The sequence below is a fragment of the Halichoerus grypus genome, chromosome 13, assembly GCF_964656455.1.
Source record: "Halichoerus grypus chromosome 13, mHalGry1.hap1.1, whole genome shotgun sequence".
Lineage (NCBI taxonomy): Eukaryota > Metazoa > Chordata > Mammalia > Carnivora > Phocidae > Halichoerus > Halichoerus grypus.
This window is the reverse complement of record NC_135724.1, coordinates 14,652,587-14,669,409: the sequence shown is the minus strand read 5'-3', so window position 1 is coordinate 14,669,409 and position 16,823 is coordinate 14,652,587. Positions and strand designations below refer to the sequence as shown.

General features: G+C 41.4%; 1 protein-coding gene across 4 annotated transcripts in view; it reads left to right on the top strand.

Moving 5' to 3' along the window:
• CDH20 (cadherin 20) overlaps positions 1-16,823 on the top strand; it is a 203,615-nt gene that overhangs the window by 118,953 nt on the left and 67,839 nt on the right. Inside the window, exon 2 of one of the 4 annotated variants that reach the window (XM_036089878.2) lies at positions 12,059-12,234. The exons of the other annotated variants lie outside the window; for them this stretch is intronic. The gene's annotated coding sequence lies outside the window, so the exon portion shown is untranslated. The remainder of the gene's footprint in view (positions 1-12,058; positions 12,235-16,823) is intronic. 4 annotated transcript variants of the gene reach the window in all.

Here is a 16,823-nt window from a genome sequence, read left to right as displayed (position 1 = left end):
ATCAAGGCCAGAATCTAAGTTCTTAGAGAGGCAGAGCCATGTAAAGCTAGATATTCCCCAAGGGGGGGCAGCCCCTTGCTACTCTAGATGTAGTCCACCAATTAGCATGTTTACACCTACAAGCTTGTCAGCAACATAAAAGCTAGGCCCCAACCCAGGCTGCCCTAGTAACATCTGCACCTTAACCAGACCCTGCAGGACTCCTACGTATCCTATGTACTTGCAAGTCTGAGAAGCCTCGTCTACCTGGCCCAGAGCCTCCAGGGAGAAGATGGAAAAGTCCACACTGACTAGCCTCAGGAATTAACTAGGAATATTCTAGTCATTCCCCTCAACAGACAATGGTGCTACAGAGATAATGGAAAGTAAAAAGCGGCAACACTTTAAAAATCGAATCAGCCATTGAAATCTGGTGGTGGGAGAGGTAGAGACAGGGAAGCAGGAAAGTGTCACACACTTAAGTCCAACCAACTGTTGAAAGAAAAAGCTCTTGTTGGAACTCTTACCCTCCTCTCTGCATGATGTTATTGGATTTGATTTCCTTTCATCTAGAGAAGGACAAATTGGAAAAAAAAAAAATGACCTAAATTCAGTATTCCATCCAGATGCTTTCAATTTGGCAGGCGGGAAGCAAGTTTTGCATAGAGACTGAGCTCACTGAAAGGGATTAGAATTTTGAGTTGGAAATTCCAAAGGCATTTTAAAGTCAAGCAACTGTTTAGGAAAAATATAAATACAAGTGACCTTGATATATAATTCTGCAACGATATTCACATCTCAGAGCCATCTTGGAATAAGCTCCTCGGGGTACCTTTGTCACTAGTCTTCCTGGCCTTGAGTTCAAAACAACAGATTTATGCTAAGTTTCCCTCAGACAAGCGACCAAAAGTGGAAGGTGTAGTAGGATCCAGACCACATCTAATTTAAGAGGAGAAGCCGGTCGCAGAAGACTCCTACAGTACCGGGAGGTCATCACGTAAACAGGCCACCGCCACCACAGAGGCTGTGCTTACCCAGCTAACGGTGTCGCAGAGCTGGCCGCCCTCTGACTGATACAGCCCTGGCCTTCACACTTGACAGCCATCCATGACAGGGACGTGGGCAGCAACACCAGCCCTCCCGGAAAGGTAATCTGCAGGGTCAGACTGCCTCTGGCCTCAGAGTAGTTTGAGATTTTTGACAGCCCTTGACCATAGAGTCTATTATTGCATTAGCTGTTTTGCTGAATTTCCTCTTTCCTTAGCCATTTGTGTTTTTCTCATGTTTTGCCACTTCTTTCAATAAGTAATGATATCTTAGATACCATCAGCTGCTAACATCAGACAATATTTAAATGTTTTTCAGTTTTTTCAAATAATTTATTGATTTAGGAGTAAATACATCTTTCAATATTTTTTAATCAAAATTATTTAAAATATCTCAGGTAGTAAGTGCTACCAAGATGCAGGACATTGTTACTTCTATTTTTTCCACTAAGATACACAAATGAGTTTTTTAATTCTAAAAGAAAAATAGCAATTTTGTCATTTCATGAAAAGGTAAATTTGAACCACAGCATATACGGATTTTATAAAAATTATACAAGTGCCTATACAAGTAGGGGATTTGAATTTACTATTAATTGGGAAAATGTTTTAGTTTCTTTAATGACTATTCCATCTCAAATAGTAGTATACAAAACTAATGACCTCATTCAAAATTAGATCAAAATGATTATTAATTATAGAAAAATAGTTAAGCATGGTATATTAGCTTCCTAGGCTGCCATAACAAACTGGATGCCTTAAAACAACAGAAATTTATCGTCTCACAATTCTGGAAGCCAGAAGTCCAAATAAGGCCACATTCACGGGTACCAGGGGTTAGGACTTCAGCATATTTTTTGGAGGGGGACGAAATTGAACCTATAAATGTGGCTAGCATTTTCTGTGATGGAATATAGCCTCTAAATCATAAAATCATAGTATTATTCTCTCTCTCTGCTCCAAAAATTATAACTTCTTTTCACATGCCTTCACAAAACAAAGGAACAGTTAGAAATCAAGCAACAGTTGCTAACGTAATGTGTCCAACAAGTATTTGATAAAGGTTCTCTTAGAAAAGAGAAAAGGGCATCCAAAGCACGTCAGGGATGGCTGTGCCAATGATAGGAGCTGATGACTTAAGATCCTTGAGATCTCATCTCCCTGGGTGACACAGGGTTTAAGAAAACAAGATAATGATAAGTTCAAAAGATTCATCAAGGGGAAGAGATAGAAGACTACCTAAAGTTACTTACTCCATAAATAATTTAGCATGACAAATCTCTGATACCAGTTGAATGTTCAGAAAACATAATTCACACTAAGTCATGATGTACCATTCATCATGTAACATATTATAGTAAATGACTTTTTGTTGTTACAGTATTTAAATATGTGACTTTCTTCCCCAGACTTTGAATATTCCCACCTTCCCCTTGTAGTACTACTTCAAGGACTCTTTCCATTGGCTCTTCCCCTGTGTGAGCTCTTTTTCTCTACCCTGTAGGCACTCATAGGCACCCTCACAGGAACCTCTCAGCACCAGTCCTGCTTGCTAGCTTCCTCTCATCTCAACCTCTGCTCCCTACTCCTATCCTAGTATCTTTGATACACACCCATGCTTTTCAAACTTGAACGTGGGATCTTGTTAAAATGCAGATTCTGATTCAGTATGTCTGGCGAAGGGTCTGCCATCCTGCATTCCTAACAAGCCCCTGGGTGATGACCAAGCCACTGGCCCATGGACCCCCACAGCAAGGCTGTACACCCTGATGGACGGCCCTCCAAGGCCTTCACTATAAGTCCTTACCACCATCCCCAGTTGGGCCTCCCTTCTCCCTCAAGGGCTGATACTTCAAAATGATCTCTCACCACTACTACCCACCTCCTCTCATCAGCTCCTGTCGCCTTAAGCACATCTCAAGTACTCAAATGAATAAAATAATCCTACTAAAGAATGAATGGATGATGCACTCTCCCTACCGCCCCTCCCCTCCCCACCCTCTCAGAGGTTCTCCTTGGCAGTTTGTGTGAATATCTAAATCAAGTAGTTTTCACTTGAAGTATAAACACTGGTACATTTTTCTGGGAAGGGGAGTCAAGATTGTTTATCAGACTTTCAAAGAATTCCCTAATCCCTTTACTTTAAGTAGTAAAATATCAGGTACCATCAATAAACCTATTTGGAAGGGCAATAGAGGGGTAAGGGTGGAGGGGCCTCCTCTTGAAGCACACAACTTGGCCTTCTTCCTTTCACTTTGTGAAGCTATTCACGGGAAAGGAAGAGACAGCGGAGCTGGGGACTGCAGTGAGTTTCCTATTCACGTTCCCTCAAACTCAGGCAACGAGTTACTTTGGGTTCTGCTTCCTTGTATTCACAGAGAATTCCAATCTGGAGGCTGGAGCACAACACCCAGCCCTTAGTGAAACTTGAAGGTGAGATACGGTATGGAAGGAAGGAGCTGTGTCCTCACTGCCTCCACCTGGAGCTAAGATTCCAGGGCCCAGAGAGTCCAAACTCCCAAATAGGGGAGAAGGCAAAAGGACCCTGGACCACTGGGAAAATAAGTGCCTCTGCCAAAGGAAAGAGAATCGTGGGTCTACCGAAGGGCCTGGAAGTGTAACCTCTGCCTCCTCTAAGCACACTGGGCCCTGGAAATGCCTTGTTTAGCTACACATTAAATGAGATAACATATGTAAAGCACCCAGCATGGAGCCCGGCAGATATTAGGAATTCAATAAATATTAGTTCCCTTCCCTATTAAAAGTAATACCAGCTACACTGTTTCTGTGATTTGCTTGCCATTATTACCATAGAGCACAGCGAGAGGCGTGCGTAATTAAATATGTACCACTCTGGCAATTTCGTTTTTTTAATTTTATTGATGACATCATTATATGCTTTATATAAGCTCAGAGTTTTCTGCTTATGCAGCATGGTCAACTATTCCTAACTTTCAAAAAAAAAAAAAATGCAAAGGAATATCTGAGGGAAGAACAGTTTAGTGGTTTAACAAGGTAAAAAATAAGTTTAACATCTTCCTGAAGTGTGAAGTATCACTTTCCTCATTGTTCTTCCTGTGCTAACCCAGTTGCACCCCTCAACCCTGATACCCCCCCACCAACATGCCCTCCCTCTGTCCTCATTACACTGCAGCAAAGACCAGGCAATCCCCTTCCATGTGTGTTATGGATGCTTCGATTCATACGCTGTTCAACCCTAGCAGTTTGGGAACACCAGCCAGGGCACAGCGTGCCACAGGAGCTGACAGTTACCCGTCAAAACTATCCTCACTTGGGTCCCTGATCAAAACACTGGTGGAGAATGAATGTGGGCGGTCACTTGACACCACATGGGAGGCTGAAAGCCACCACACCCATTTACCAGTATCTGGGACTAGGAGGAAACATCAGCATCAGAGTGAAAAATAGCCAGAGCCCTCCAATTTGCAAGCAGACATTAATGAACCAGGCACAGAGCTGAAGTTGAAGTTGAGGTTGAGGGGAAAGCAGCTGGAACCTCCATCACGGGCTGGATGTGAATTATTCTTACTAAAACGTCTATGGAACCACTGAACCTATTTAGAAAATCCTCAACAGTATTTACCACTGTAGCACACTAATTCTGATTTGTAACTAACTTGAGGAAATGATAATATCCACAAATGGGATCAATCATTTCAAAATAAGCCTTGTCGTGGAAGACAACATCAATTCCAAAGTAAATCCTAGAGAAGATTTTGTCAGGATGCTCGCTGGCCTGGCTGCCCAAAACATCACCTGGTATTTTTTAAAATTGAAACTGAAAATAGGGTCATTGTCAAAGGCTCTGGCGCTCATTACTCTCCACATGTATACTCCTACAGCTACCAAAAAGCAAGGCATAAAAAGCAAAGAAGAGCACCAAATCTATTAACTGTACTCATCCTCTAGCCTTCGGGCTTCTCTCAACCATAACTTTGCATCTGATAATTACAACTGCCATCTTCCTACAAAGAATGGCACCATCCCCACTTTCTAACTGTGTGGACCTTTTGCTAGTAACGCACATTATTTCCCATCATAATGAAGAAAATAAAACAGAAATGGCAATAAGAACCCTGGATCGTTTAGTTACCAGGTTTGCAAGACTGAATTGACATTAGATTTCCAAAGCATTTTTAAATTTTCATATTTTGGAAATAAAACGATTCTTAATGTTCAGAGAGAATTAATGGCTTGGAATTTTGTCATCAACTCAGGTGAATTTTAATGGCTCATTTTAAAAATTAATATTGAAATGAAACAAGAAGTTTGAACAGCACAGTAGATCAAAGCACCAAAAAAACAAATGGAAGGTGATGTTTGTGAGTGCGAAGTCAATAAAAACTATGCTCATTCTAATTCTACAGAAAATCTCAGTAACCCACCCACATACATGAGGATCTGCCCTAAAAAGCAGGTGTACTCATCACCTAAACAATACAAAGCTGAATAAAGACATATTTCCTAGGAACAGCAAGCAGTTCTTTTCACCGTTTGAAGAGTAATGAATCACTTTTTGAAATAAATACAAATACAAGATTTACAACACGTAAACAACTCTGAGAGTGATTGTCTACCCATCTTTTTACAAAAAAAAAAAAAAAATTCTACCCTAGTTATCTCACAAATGTTCAAACTTATTTTCTAACATTTAACAATGGAAACTTACTATTTTATTTAAATGCTGCATCATAGTATATTTCTTAAAAATTAGTATTCATAAATCTTTCCATGACATGATGTTCCAGTCATGCAAAGTTACAGAATATGTAGCTCATGACATCACCGCCATCTCTATCAAGGCCGTCTTGTTATGACTCTACCTTCTGCAGGTCATCTTAGTAATAAAGGTGCTCAAAACGATCGAGGGGGTGGGAGAGAGGATTAACTCTATGAAAATCGTGAACTATTCTTCCCACAACTTGAGGACAGTTTTCCACGAGACAGATATAATTCCTGCTAGTAAAGTTTTGGTCTGAGATAACCAAAACTGGTTTCCTCAAGCTAGTTTTAAGGAAATGGGGAAAATGAGTGAGTGCATGGTTACAGAGGTATCTCACAGAATCCAAAGGCAGGAGGTTCAGCTCAGCCTCCCAAGGGACAGGAACTGGGAAGAGAGAGGTCTTGTGCCTTCCTTGTGTCTCTCTTCTCTGCCATTCTTCCTTTGCACAGCCTCTGCAGGACACAGCATCCCATCCACCCTGTACATCCCAGGTCCACATTCCCAAGAAAGAGAAGCTGTCTGGCCCACCTTGACTCAAGATATCCACCCTGTTCTAAACAGTTTCAGCCTGGGAGAGGGACATAGTCTTTTGTTATGAACAAGGCCGCAGGAGGGTCCCAGGCTTTGGGACCCAGAAGCAGTTCTTAAACAAGACAGACATATGCTACACAGGGACCCCAAAAGGCATCTGGGACAGTCTCTAATAAGAGGCTCCATTCATAGTGGTGAGTCTGCCATTTGGGAGACATACTGCTAAGACACCCCCTTCAGAGTCTACTGTTAGAATTATGTGCAAATTATTTCACTGGAAAATATGTTTCATATTTTTTCTATATTTGGAGAGACTTTGGTGGCATAATTTTCCTTCCTCTCCTCGTGAGAATCTGACAATTTCTACATAGTCACAGTGAAGAAGCATGTTTGGGGTATTTTGGTCTGTTTTTCCCAAAAAATGTGTCAAGAATAGAGTGTCCTTTTGACAAGCCAGGTAGAACTTTACATCTCATCTACAAGTGTCCATTTTCTGCTATCCACCAAATATAGGATTTGCAACTTCAATACCTTTAGGGAAATCACCACTCCTGACTAAGTAATATGAAATCCGCAGTTGGACAGATTAATTGCCCGCCCCCCAAAAAAAACCTCAGGAAAAGATGCAAGCAATTATGAGAAAAGGCTTTATAGTTTGCACCGCAGGAGTGTTGTCTTTTCTACTTTTGGAAAGAAACTTTCCTTGAGCACCTGTTTTGTTTCACACACTATGCTTCGCATGTTGCAGACAGGAGATGATTTAATCCTTAGGGCAACCCTACAACTCCATAGATTGGAAAAACTCTCTGAGCCTCAGAAAGATGAAATAATTTGGAAAAAAAAAAAAAAACCCACAGAGATAAATGTAAACCCGATTCTGCCTGATCCCACAGTCCATGGTGTTTCTCCCACTAGTACTAATAACTAGTATTTATTTAGGACTTACAGTGTACCAAGGCCTTTCCCTTACTTCACTTACAATGACTTAGGCAGCAGATTTATAAACTAGCTACGATCAGCTCTGTTTCGTACGTGACAGGGAAACACAAAAAGGTTTACTGTTTGCCCAAATTCATACAGCCTGTAAATGGCGGAGCTGAGATTAGAACCCAGGTGATCCGGCTGCACGTCACGTCCAGTTGCCTCCTCTGGAGAATCCGATCCTGTAGATAGCACATGGCCCTTCTTACTGATTGCTCTCATTATTAAGTCGATATGCCTTAACTGTGTCTGTGAGACCAGCCATGACTACATCACAAGTTCAAAGTAAAACAGAGTTAAAATTGCATAGCTTGCCTTTTCACTGCGTGCGTGGAGAACGGAAATGACAATCTTGGTAACCAGGATTCTCCCATCCTTATTTCACCCTAAAACAGCTTTTTTTCCTTATAATCCCTAAAGATTCAAGACATCAAGACATGCTAAAGGTGTTACGGGTGAGGGAAATCTCTTCACTTCTGTGTACAGGGGTGCATGTGCGTGCACATGTGTATGTGCGCGTGTGTGTGTGTGTGTGTGTGTGTGTGTTTGGGAAGGAGGAGAGCAAGGTATTAAAGAATATTGGTGACTCTCATCTAAAAACGTTCTTTTCCTTACCTCTCCTTTTATTTTTTTTTTTTTTTTGACAGAGAGAGAGAGAGAGACAGCTAGAGAGGGAACACAAGCAGGGGGAGTGGGAACACAAGGAGAGGGAGAAGCAGGCTCCTGGCCGAGCAGGGAGCCCGATGCGGGGCTCGATCCCAGGACCCTGGGATCATGACCTGAGCCGAAGGCAGACGCTTAACGACTGAGCCACCCAGGCGCCCCCTTACCTCTCCTTTTAAAGATAAGCATATGTGGTGTCTCTGCCAGGAGACCTTAATAGATGGCATTCCTCTAGCAGCTTTTTTTTTCCCTGCTTGCTCCATTAAAAGTCTTCCAATTTCAAATCACTACAGTGCAAGTGGTTTAGATAATGTACTGTCATCCGTACCTCATACATCGTGTCCAGGGGACTCGCCTTACAGTAAGCATCACTTCGATTGCAGTGAGCTGGCCACGAGCCATGACCTATGCGGGCCCCAGTGGCATTTATTGTAAACTATAGCTTCTGGGTGATGCTAATGAAGTTCTTCAAGAAGCCACATTTGCATGACTTCACATTTTACCGTGTCTCCTTTAAAACTGCTAATAAAAGCCCGGCAAACGTGTTCTTTATTATTAGTTTGTTACCCCATTTTCTTCATCTCTCTGTGCAGGGAAAACCACTTCCATGCATCCCGCTACACCGTATCCTTTCATGACCACCAAAAACCAAACACCTCCCCGGAAAAAATCGCAAAAACCTAATGTGGTAACTGCCTCCAAATTTGGAGCTTTATATACAAATTGTTTATGACATTTACAAAACTGGGAAGAAACTGCAATAGCACTGTGCTTCTGGAAAGATGAGGCCAATTTCAGAATCCAATTTTCAAAAGGAAATGCCATGTTTGTTTCATGTCAGCCTCCGCTTCAGACCAGAGGAAAAAAACGAACAAAGCAAAAACCGTTGGTCTGGCTGGTTATTTCCAAGCAAAGCAGAGGGCAGATGGAAAGCCATTCAGTTGGCTGTGGCGCCTTGTCTTGTCTACCTCCAGTTGCTTTGGAAGCAGCTGAGCAAAGCTTAACCCCACTGAATGGGGATTCTCATTCTCTCTCTCTCTCTCTCTCTCTCTCATACACACACACACACACACACACAATTTATTTAAATAGCAGTATTTTTAAAAATATAGGCTGGGCTGTCACACGGCCAGGTGGCCTGGCTGCGTTAGCAGTTCGGCTACACCAGACTGGCTGCCCAGTTTACCAAAGGCCCTGCCTCCCAACCGACCTGTAGTGACAACCCCATACAGAGCCATGGGTGCACAGGATACCCTCAAGCCCAACGCAGTCTCTTGTTAAGGTGGAAAGATTCCCAGAAGGGAACACGTGGTACTTGTAGATTTAGAATCAAGCTTTGGAGTATGAATATACATATATTTTTACATATATATATATATATATATATATAAAATGAAAATCATCTCTGCTATTGCATGTTTGCATTTACATCTCCATATGTACATTATAGTTTCCAGCTACATCCATATATGTGGAATTAATGAATAAAAACATGTAGTCACAAACACACACACATAAATACATAGCAAACACAGAGAAGGATCTAGATACATTGCAGATATCATATATGATATCAGGTTATCAGATATCAGTGTATCTAGATACGGTGACAGTATCACATATCATATATAGTTCATAGAGATTCTGATAAAAAATTTGTATAGGAAAAAAATATATATCGACTTTTAAATGAATTTTTTTCCCCTATATTCAACTTTCTTCCCAAAGACTGTTTTTCTCATTGCTCCCTACTGTAAAACAACTTGAGTATTTTATTACCTCTGTTGGTCTATACAATGTGCAAAAAGAACACAAGGACCAACCAGTCACACCTGTGTTTGCTTGCCTCTGCCAACTGTCTGCATATAAGTTCCACCCACTCCCCCTGCCTACTGCGGTAAAGGCAGATCGTACATAGCAGAATGCCCAGAGCATGTGGGGAAAACAAGGCTCAGTTAGCTTGATGACTGTGGGGGTAACATCTTATCATCTCTGTACACAATATATTGTGTACATGGATGACTGTTGTCTACAACACGACTGGGCACTAGCTGTATCCAATCTATTTCTATGCTGTATTGTCATTGGTCAAAAATGGCCTTGTTCTCCCATTCCCTCCATTTTCCAACTGAAAAAGGAAAGGAACTGATAAGCCTAGCTCAATTTGTTCTGGCAATTATTACAAAATTCCTACTGTGAGGGAGGCCCTGCCCGTTGGTGCGGAATGACACGCAGCCATCCAGGGTCCAGACAAAAGGAGACCCTGCTTTTCTCCAAGTGTATTCAGCCATGTATAGACATATTGGCTGAGATGCCTGCCCATTCACATCTTAATGGGAAAAAGAGAGACAAGAACCTGGGGGGGGGGGGGGCGGTGGAAACAGGAGAAGGAAAAATTATCAAGTGACACCAGATAACAAAACGTGCACTTGGCGAAGAGGAAGAAAGCAAACTATTTTGACCACAGGACAGTAAATCACTGATAAAATGTGGAGATATATATATGTTTTAGTACTATCCAGCTAAATTATGCTTTTATCACAGATAAAAGTTACTCTAATGATACTGAAATATGAAACTGAAGAAAGTTACACCTGGAGGTTGGATTATGTGACTCTCGCTTCTACTATTCTCTCTCTCTCTCCCCCCGCTCTCTCTCCTACACATTAATTCAACCAAATGAAACTTGGATGAAATACCACCAAGATGCATTCTAAAGTGTAATTCCTCTGAAACAAGTACATAGTTTTATTAGAAAACCAAAGTACCGGTCAAAAGGTGAAAAAAATAGATTATATTATGATGAAAAGAGGTCATTTAAGAAAAGGCTGAAAAAGCACTTCTTTTCGAAATGGCATATGGAGGCTTTTATAACACTGAAAAAAAGGTGACTTTTTCTTCATATTTGTCCTTATTCTCTGCTTATGAACAGAAAGAAAATGTTTGACGATAAGGTCACTTCAAATTCTAGGCCACGGCACATCTCTCCTCTGGAGCCGAATACCCTCATCTTTCCCCCTTTCAACTATGTCTAATGATAATTGTTCTACCCGTCCAACACTCCTGTCTACTAGGAAAACAGTTGACAAGAAGAAATGTCAGAGTTGCATCTGTGACATCCCAGAAATCATTTCTCCCAGCAAAAGTCACTTATTTCAAAGGATAAGTAATGAAATGAGCAGGGGAAAATTAATTTTAAAATCCGTTATTAGTTGCTTCTCTTTAGTCATAATGGAAATGGGGGGGGAAATTACAGATTCAATAACACGCATTTTTTCCATTACGGAGAATGGCTAATTCAATGGATGAAGCATTAGAGAACTCAACTCCAGACAGAGAAACAAAAAGGAAAAGTTTAAGATATAAAATATACCATAAAATTGTTGGGAAACGTGAACTACAACCCCCAATGAAATTACCTCGTCTGGCAATTAAGAGCCCGTTTGCTGGAGCATTAATAGCCTCAAGCAAACTAAACAAACCCATTCCTGGCTGCCGGTAATGACAGATTTCTTAGGGAGTATTATTTAATTAACAATAATTTGAAAGAGCAGCTCAGCTGAGACACTGCTTGTACTTACTGGAAACCCTGAGCAATGGTAGTGGAAAAGATGTGCAATTTGTTCACCTTCCCATTATCTTTCATTTCTGAAATACGTAAGTAGCTGATAGGTATTTGCCACTAGGTATTTTCAGCTGTCTGTGAGGCCAACACGTCCAAAGAACTTGAGCTCTTACTGTACCAGGCTGCTAATAGTCCTCTGCCGTTTGATTCTGTTAAGAAATCCCCCAGGGCCTCCAATGCTCAGGGACAGCATTCTTTGTCCTTCCCCCTTCTAGACAAGGGCAACTGCCAGCCCCCCTCCCCTGTGTACGCCAGGCTCCCTCCCACCCCCATACATCATTTGCCGCTAATCACCTAACATAAGTGATGCCTTTTGTTCTCCTTCCCTTCCCAAGTAGCTTTAGGTTGCATCAGCAACTTGGTGGCTGGCTGGGCCTTACTCCCCCGAGATGTCTTCCAACCCCATGGCACTGGCAGAGGGGTAAAGAAAGCTTTAGCCGGGGCAGCCTTCTCCCCTCAAAGTTACTGAACTAAATTCCCTACCTCCAGCAGCCTCCGTTGGAGCTGATTATAATTTAAGGACCAATTTCAAACTGGCAGAGGGAGGACCACTTTAAGTTGTTCTGACATACACTGGAAGCTGGCAGCTTGAAGTGAACTCCACAACTAAAGTGACAAGCTCAGGAAAATGCAAATATAGTGCACTCCGTGGAAGAAGGAGAAAAGTAAGTTATAAAACTTTTCATGTCGTCTGTTATTTCCAGGACATAGCTTCACAAAATCTGGTTTAAAATTGGGCAATGACACATAAAGATTGTCTTGGGAAGTGCAAGTGTTGATTTAGTTCCTGTGGGAGGCAAACAAAGCTAGCTAAGACAGTAATTTTAAATTATTATTGGATGGCTGTTAATTGTACTCACCAGTGTCCATTAAAATTCCTGCCAACAGAAAATCTTTATCTTGACTTGATTTGTGAGAAGCTTAGGAATGAACAGTCAGTGTAGAACATGGTTATTAAGCAAAACAAATTTCTGTTTGTGGCTTCTGAAAAGACAAATCTGAAATCCCAACCAGTTAGCTCATGCTTATGTTTGAGAGTAGATTAGGATAGGGTATGTGTAGAGCACCAGCATCCACAGTAGATTAAGATTGATTGCGGGAGTTAAAGATTTTTTCTTTGATTCTTTTGAGCCCACAGTAGCTTTAGCTCAAATAATATCAAAGGCATCTGATTAAACACACCTCCCAGCAGGATTTTATCGTAGGGCATGCTTTATTGTGTACGGTATAATCAGATTGATATCATACGGCATCAGCCAGTGAATGCCTTGTTTTGAAACAACTTGTGGAAATAGATTTTTATCCCTTTCTTTAATCCTAATTTGATACTATTAGCCAATTCTATTATTTAAACTGACTATTAAGATTGGAATCAGTTTGATTTATCAGAATGTATTTCCCATTAATAAGGCTTTCTTTTTAGCCTCCCCCTTTAACCTTCATTTACTTTTAGTACTTTGAAGAGAAACATTTACAAAATCTTTTTCCCTCATATGGATTAAAGCATGTGGATTGGTTCCCCTTAAACTATTCTTAGCCTTACAGTATAAGAAAACAAAACCTTGTAGAGTTTATATGTGTTTCTTTTAATGATTCTTTATTATATAAGAAAAAAAAATGAAAGGGACTATAAGAGAAAGAACTAATAAATTAAATTTTGCAAAAGATACATAAGAGCATTTTCCATTCCAAAGAAACCCAATTCCTTTTACTGACATAGAAAAGAAATATACAGTAATTTTAACTGCTACTGCGGTTTCCACTAGTAACATTTGAACATCTTTGTGGTGCTGCTATATGGTATTTAAATATTAGAAAGGAGGAAAGTGCCAGCATAAAAGCAACGAACAGAGACACACAATTTTTCCAGACAGCAGAGCTAACAATCCTATCTTGCCACAAGTGTTACCTAAGATCAATCAGCAAGTTATTAAAAAAAAAAAAAAAAAAAGTTTTTTCCTTTCTTTAACAGATCCTTTACAGCAAGTAAAAGTAGAAATAGCTAGTATCAAGCATCATCACCAACTGACTGCACTTTAGAAAAGGTCCTTTTCACTGTATGCTCATAAATTCAGCATTTCTTCTAGGCAAAAATGAGTGAAATGTTGTAAATGTTGTACTATGATGTAAAGTCAGCATTTGAAAAATCACTGATTTACGGGATTTGCAAAAAGCCATTCCCACATTTGACAGACCTACTTGAGTTTGTGGAAGCTTCCTCCCACCCTTTAGTCTCCTGCTCCTGTCTTCCCCTGCTCAAAAAAGGGCAGATTTCTTAATTTCCAGAAGCAATCTGTCCCACTTTATAAGCTTCACTGTCAGGAAATCTTTGTTTAAATCTCTTCCTCTACTGATTAAGGCCATGGTCCATGCCCCTGATCCCTAGGAGATGCCCATCTTCAGTGAAGATGAATTTTTAAAATTTGGATGCCATTATCAAGCTACACTTTGACTTTTTCTTCTCTAGCCTTAAGGATATCCTTTCCTGGTGGTGCCTGGGCGGCTCAGTCGTTGAACGTCTGCCTTCGGCTCAGGTCATGATCCCGGGGTCCTGGGATGGAGCCCCGCATCGAGCTCCCTGCTCAGCGGGAAGCCTGCTTCTCCCTCTCCCACTCCCTCTGCTTGTGTTCGCTCTCTCGCTGTGTCTCTCTCTGTCAAATAAATAAACAAAATCTTAAAAAAAAAAAAAAAAGATATCCTTTCCTGGGCACCTGGCTGGCTCAGTCGGTAGAGCGTGCAACTCTTGATCTCGGGGTTGTAAGTTCAAGCCCCATGTCGAGTGTAGAGGTTACTTAAAAATAAAAAAATAAAAAAAATCTTTAAGGGTTGCCCGCGTGGCTCAGTCGGTTAAGCACCTGTCTTCAGCTCAGGTCATGATCTCAGGGTCCTGAGATCGAGTCCTGCATTGGGCTCCCTGCTCAGGGGCGGGGTCTGCTTCTCCCTCTGCCTCTCACTGGTGCACGCGCTCTCTTCTCCCTCTCTAATAAATAAATAAATCTTTAAAAAAAAAAATTTCCTTTCCTTGGACACTGTAGGTTTCATCTTTAGAGCCTTGAGGACTCCTCTGAACCTGATCCAAGCTTCCACCCTCACTTCGCAGCCCCCTTTGGGCTGCAGCTCTCAGAAACCAAGAAAGCTCTGGTGAGGAACCCAGTCCCACCTGGCAGATCCTCAGGATCCTACTCTTTTAATACTGCTGCTATACAAGTACCACAACTCCCACTGAAATGAGAATGTCATATTGCTGAACCATTGTTCACTTTTTGTTTAATTTTATTCTATTCCAAGTTTTATTAAATTCCTGCTTGCTGCTGACACTGTGCTAATTCTGAAGACACAGGGTAACAGTCGCTGCCCTCAGAGAATTCAAAGGGTAGTGGGGAAAGCAGACCATGTGGGCTGGCTGGTATGATGGACAGAGTGGCATGGGGGCACAGAAGACAGGCCTCGTAATTAACAAATGCTTCCTGGAAGAGAAGGTGCCAAGCAAAGGGCCTAGAAAAAGCATTCCTGTTTGAACAAAAGCATGAAGGTGTTAAAATAAAGGGTCTGTAGTTTATTTTAATGGACCAAAAAATGTGAGAGGAGAAGGGACAGGAAATGCCTGGTAGGCAGGAGCCAGATCATGTAGGTCCCTGAGTACCTTGTCAAGGAGTTCAGATTTTATCAGTTAAGAAACGAAGAGCCAAAGAGCCATTAAGAGACCTTTTAGCAGAGTGACCTGGTAAGATCTCTCTGGCTGACAAGAGAATAGATTAGAACAGGGACACCACTTAGGAAGCAGCTACGGTGGTGAAGGTGTGGAAGCTACTGGGGCAGTTGGAGACAGACGGAGTCTTCCATTAACTTCTGGATTCCTACTTTGATGGCTGAAGTGCCATTTGTTCCATGGCTAGAGTAAGCAGAGCAAGAGACCCAACAGAGAGAACAACTAGGAATCAAACTGGGAGGAAATGATACCCACTATGACCCACCAATCTTGTATTTGTTCAGTGAGCTCTTATTTCCAGATATCACTAGATTTTATTTTATTCATTATTTCACTTTACTTTTGTTCCACTTTGGTAAAATCTCAATGCTTAGTGATCATGACTTTAGATGTCCTTAAAATATGAATATTAAACACTTGATACAGAACTTACTCCTTTACAAATACTACTTGTCACTGTACTAAAGTTGAAAATGATCCACTGATAACAGTTCTCCAGTCACTCAGTAATAAAGAGTCAGAACCACATTTCTTTATTTGTTAAGCCCGAGCAGGAGTAATCATAAGTTGTGCCAAGGTATCGCTTATATAGATACACCTATCCTTTACATACACCCATCTCTATCACAGCAAACATGGAAATTAGGCCAAACAGAACTTGCTCTCTATATATGTTTTTTTTTAATCGAAGAATGACTATTCCCCACGCTCCCCAAATCCCCTTCCAAATACAAAAACTTGCCTTTGCTTATCTGAGATTACAAAAGCTCTTCCACACTGAACTCAGTGGCCCTGGAGAGCTTGACTGATGGGCCAGGTGCGACAAAGTGTATTTTCTAACGATGGTCACAATAATATGTGTCATCCCACAGGCTCTCCTGGAGCCTTGCCACTCCCCTTCGAGAGGTGGAGTCTAATTCCCTTCCCCTGAGTGTGTGGACTTGGAAGTGGCTCATAACCAACAGAATATGGCAGAAGAGAAGCTTGAGAGGATTCTGGGGTTGGGTCATAAAAGCTAATGCATTGTCTGCTTTGAGAATGGACGTGCTCACCTGGGAGCCCTGACCACGTACATAGTCCAAATGCTCTCATGGAAGCCACCATGCTGAGGAAGCCCAAATTAGTCCATGTGGAAATCGCATGTGAACGTACTAAATGAGACTACATGAAGGAACAGAGATGCCCCAGTGGGCTCCGGCAGCACCAGACCCCTGCCGTCCCAGTCCAGCCACCATCTGACTGCAGATGCCTGAGAAACCCCATGCCAGAATCATCCAGCCAAAACGCATCCAAATTCCTGACCTACAGACACCACAAAAATTAATAAAATAATTGCTGTTTTAAGCTACTACATTTTGAGCTGATTTGTTTCATAGCAATAGCTAGCCAAAAAACAGGAATTAGTGCCAAATGATCCAGTACAAAGTCAAATATGGAGGATCAGTGGGTAAGTTCCCCTTACCTCATTGTGTGAGGCTACATTTGTGCCTCTTAATCCAGGCCTGAAGCTAGTTAGTGACCTTGATGCCAACATTAAACTGGATT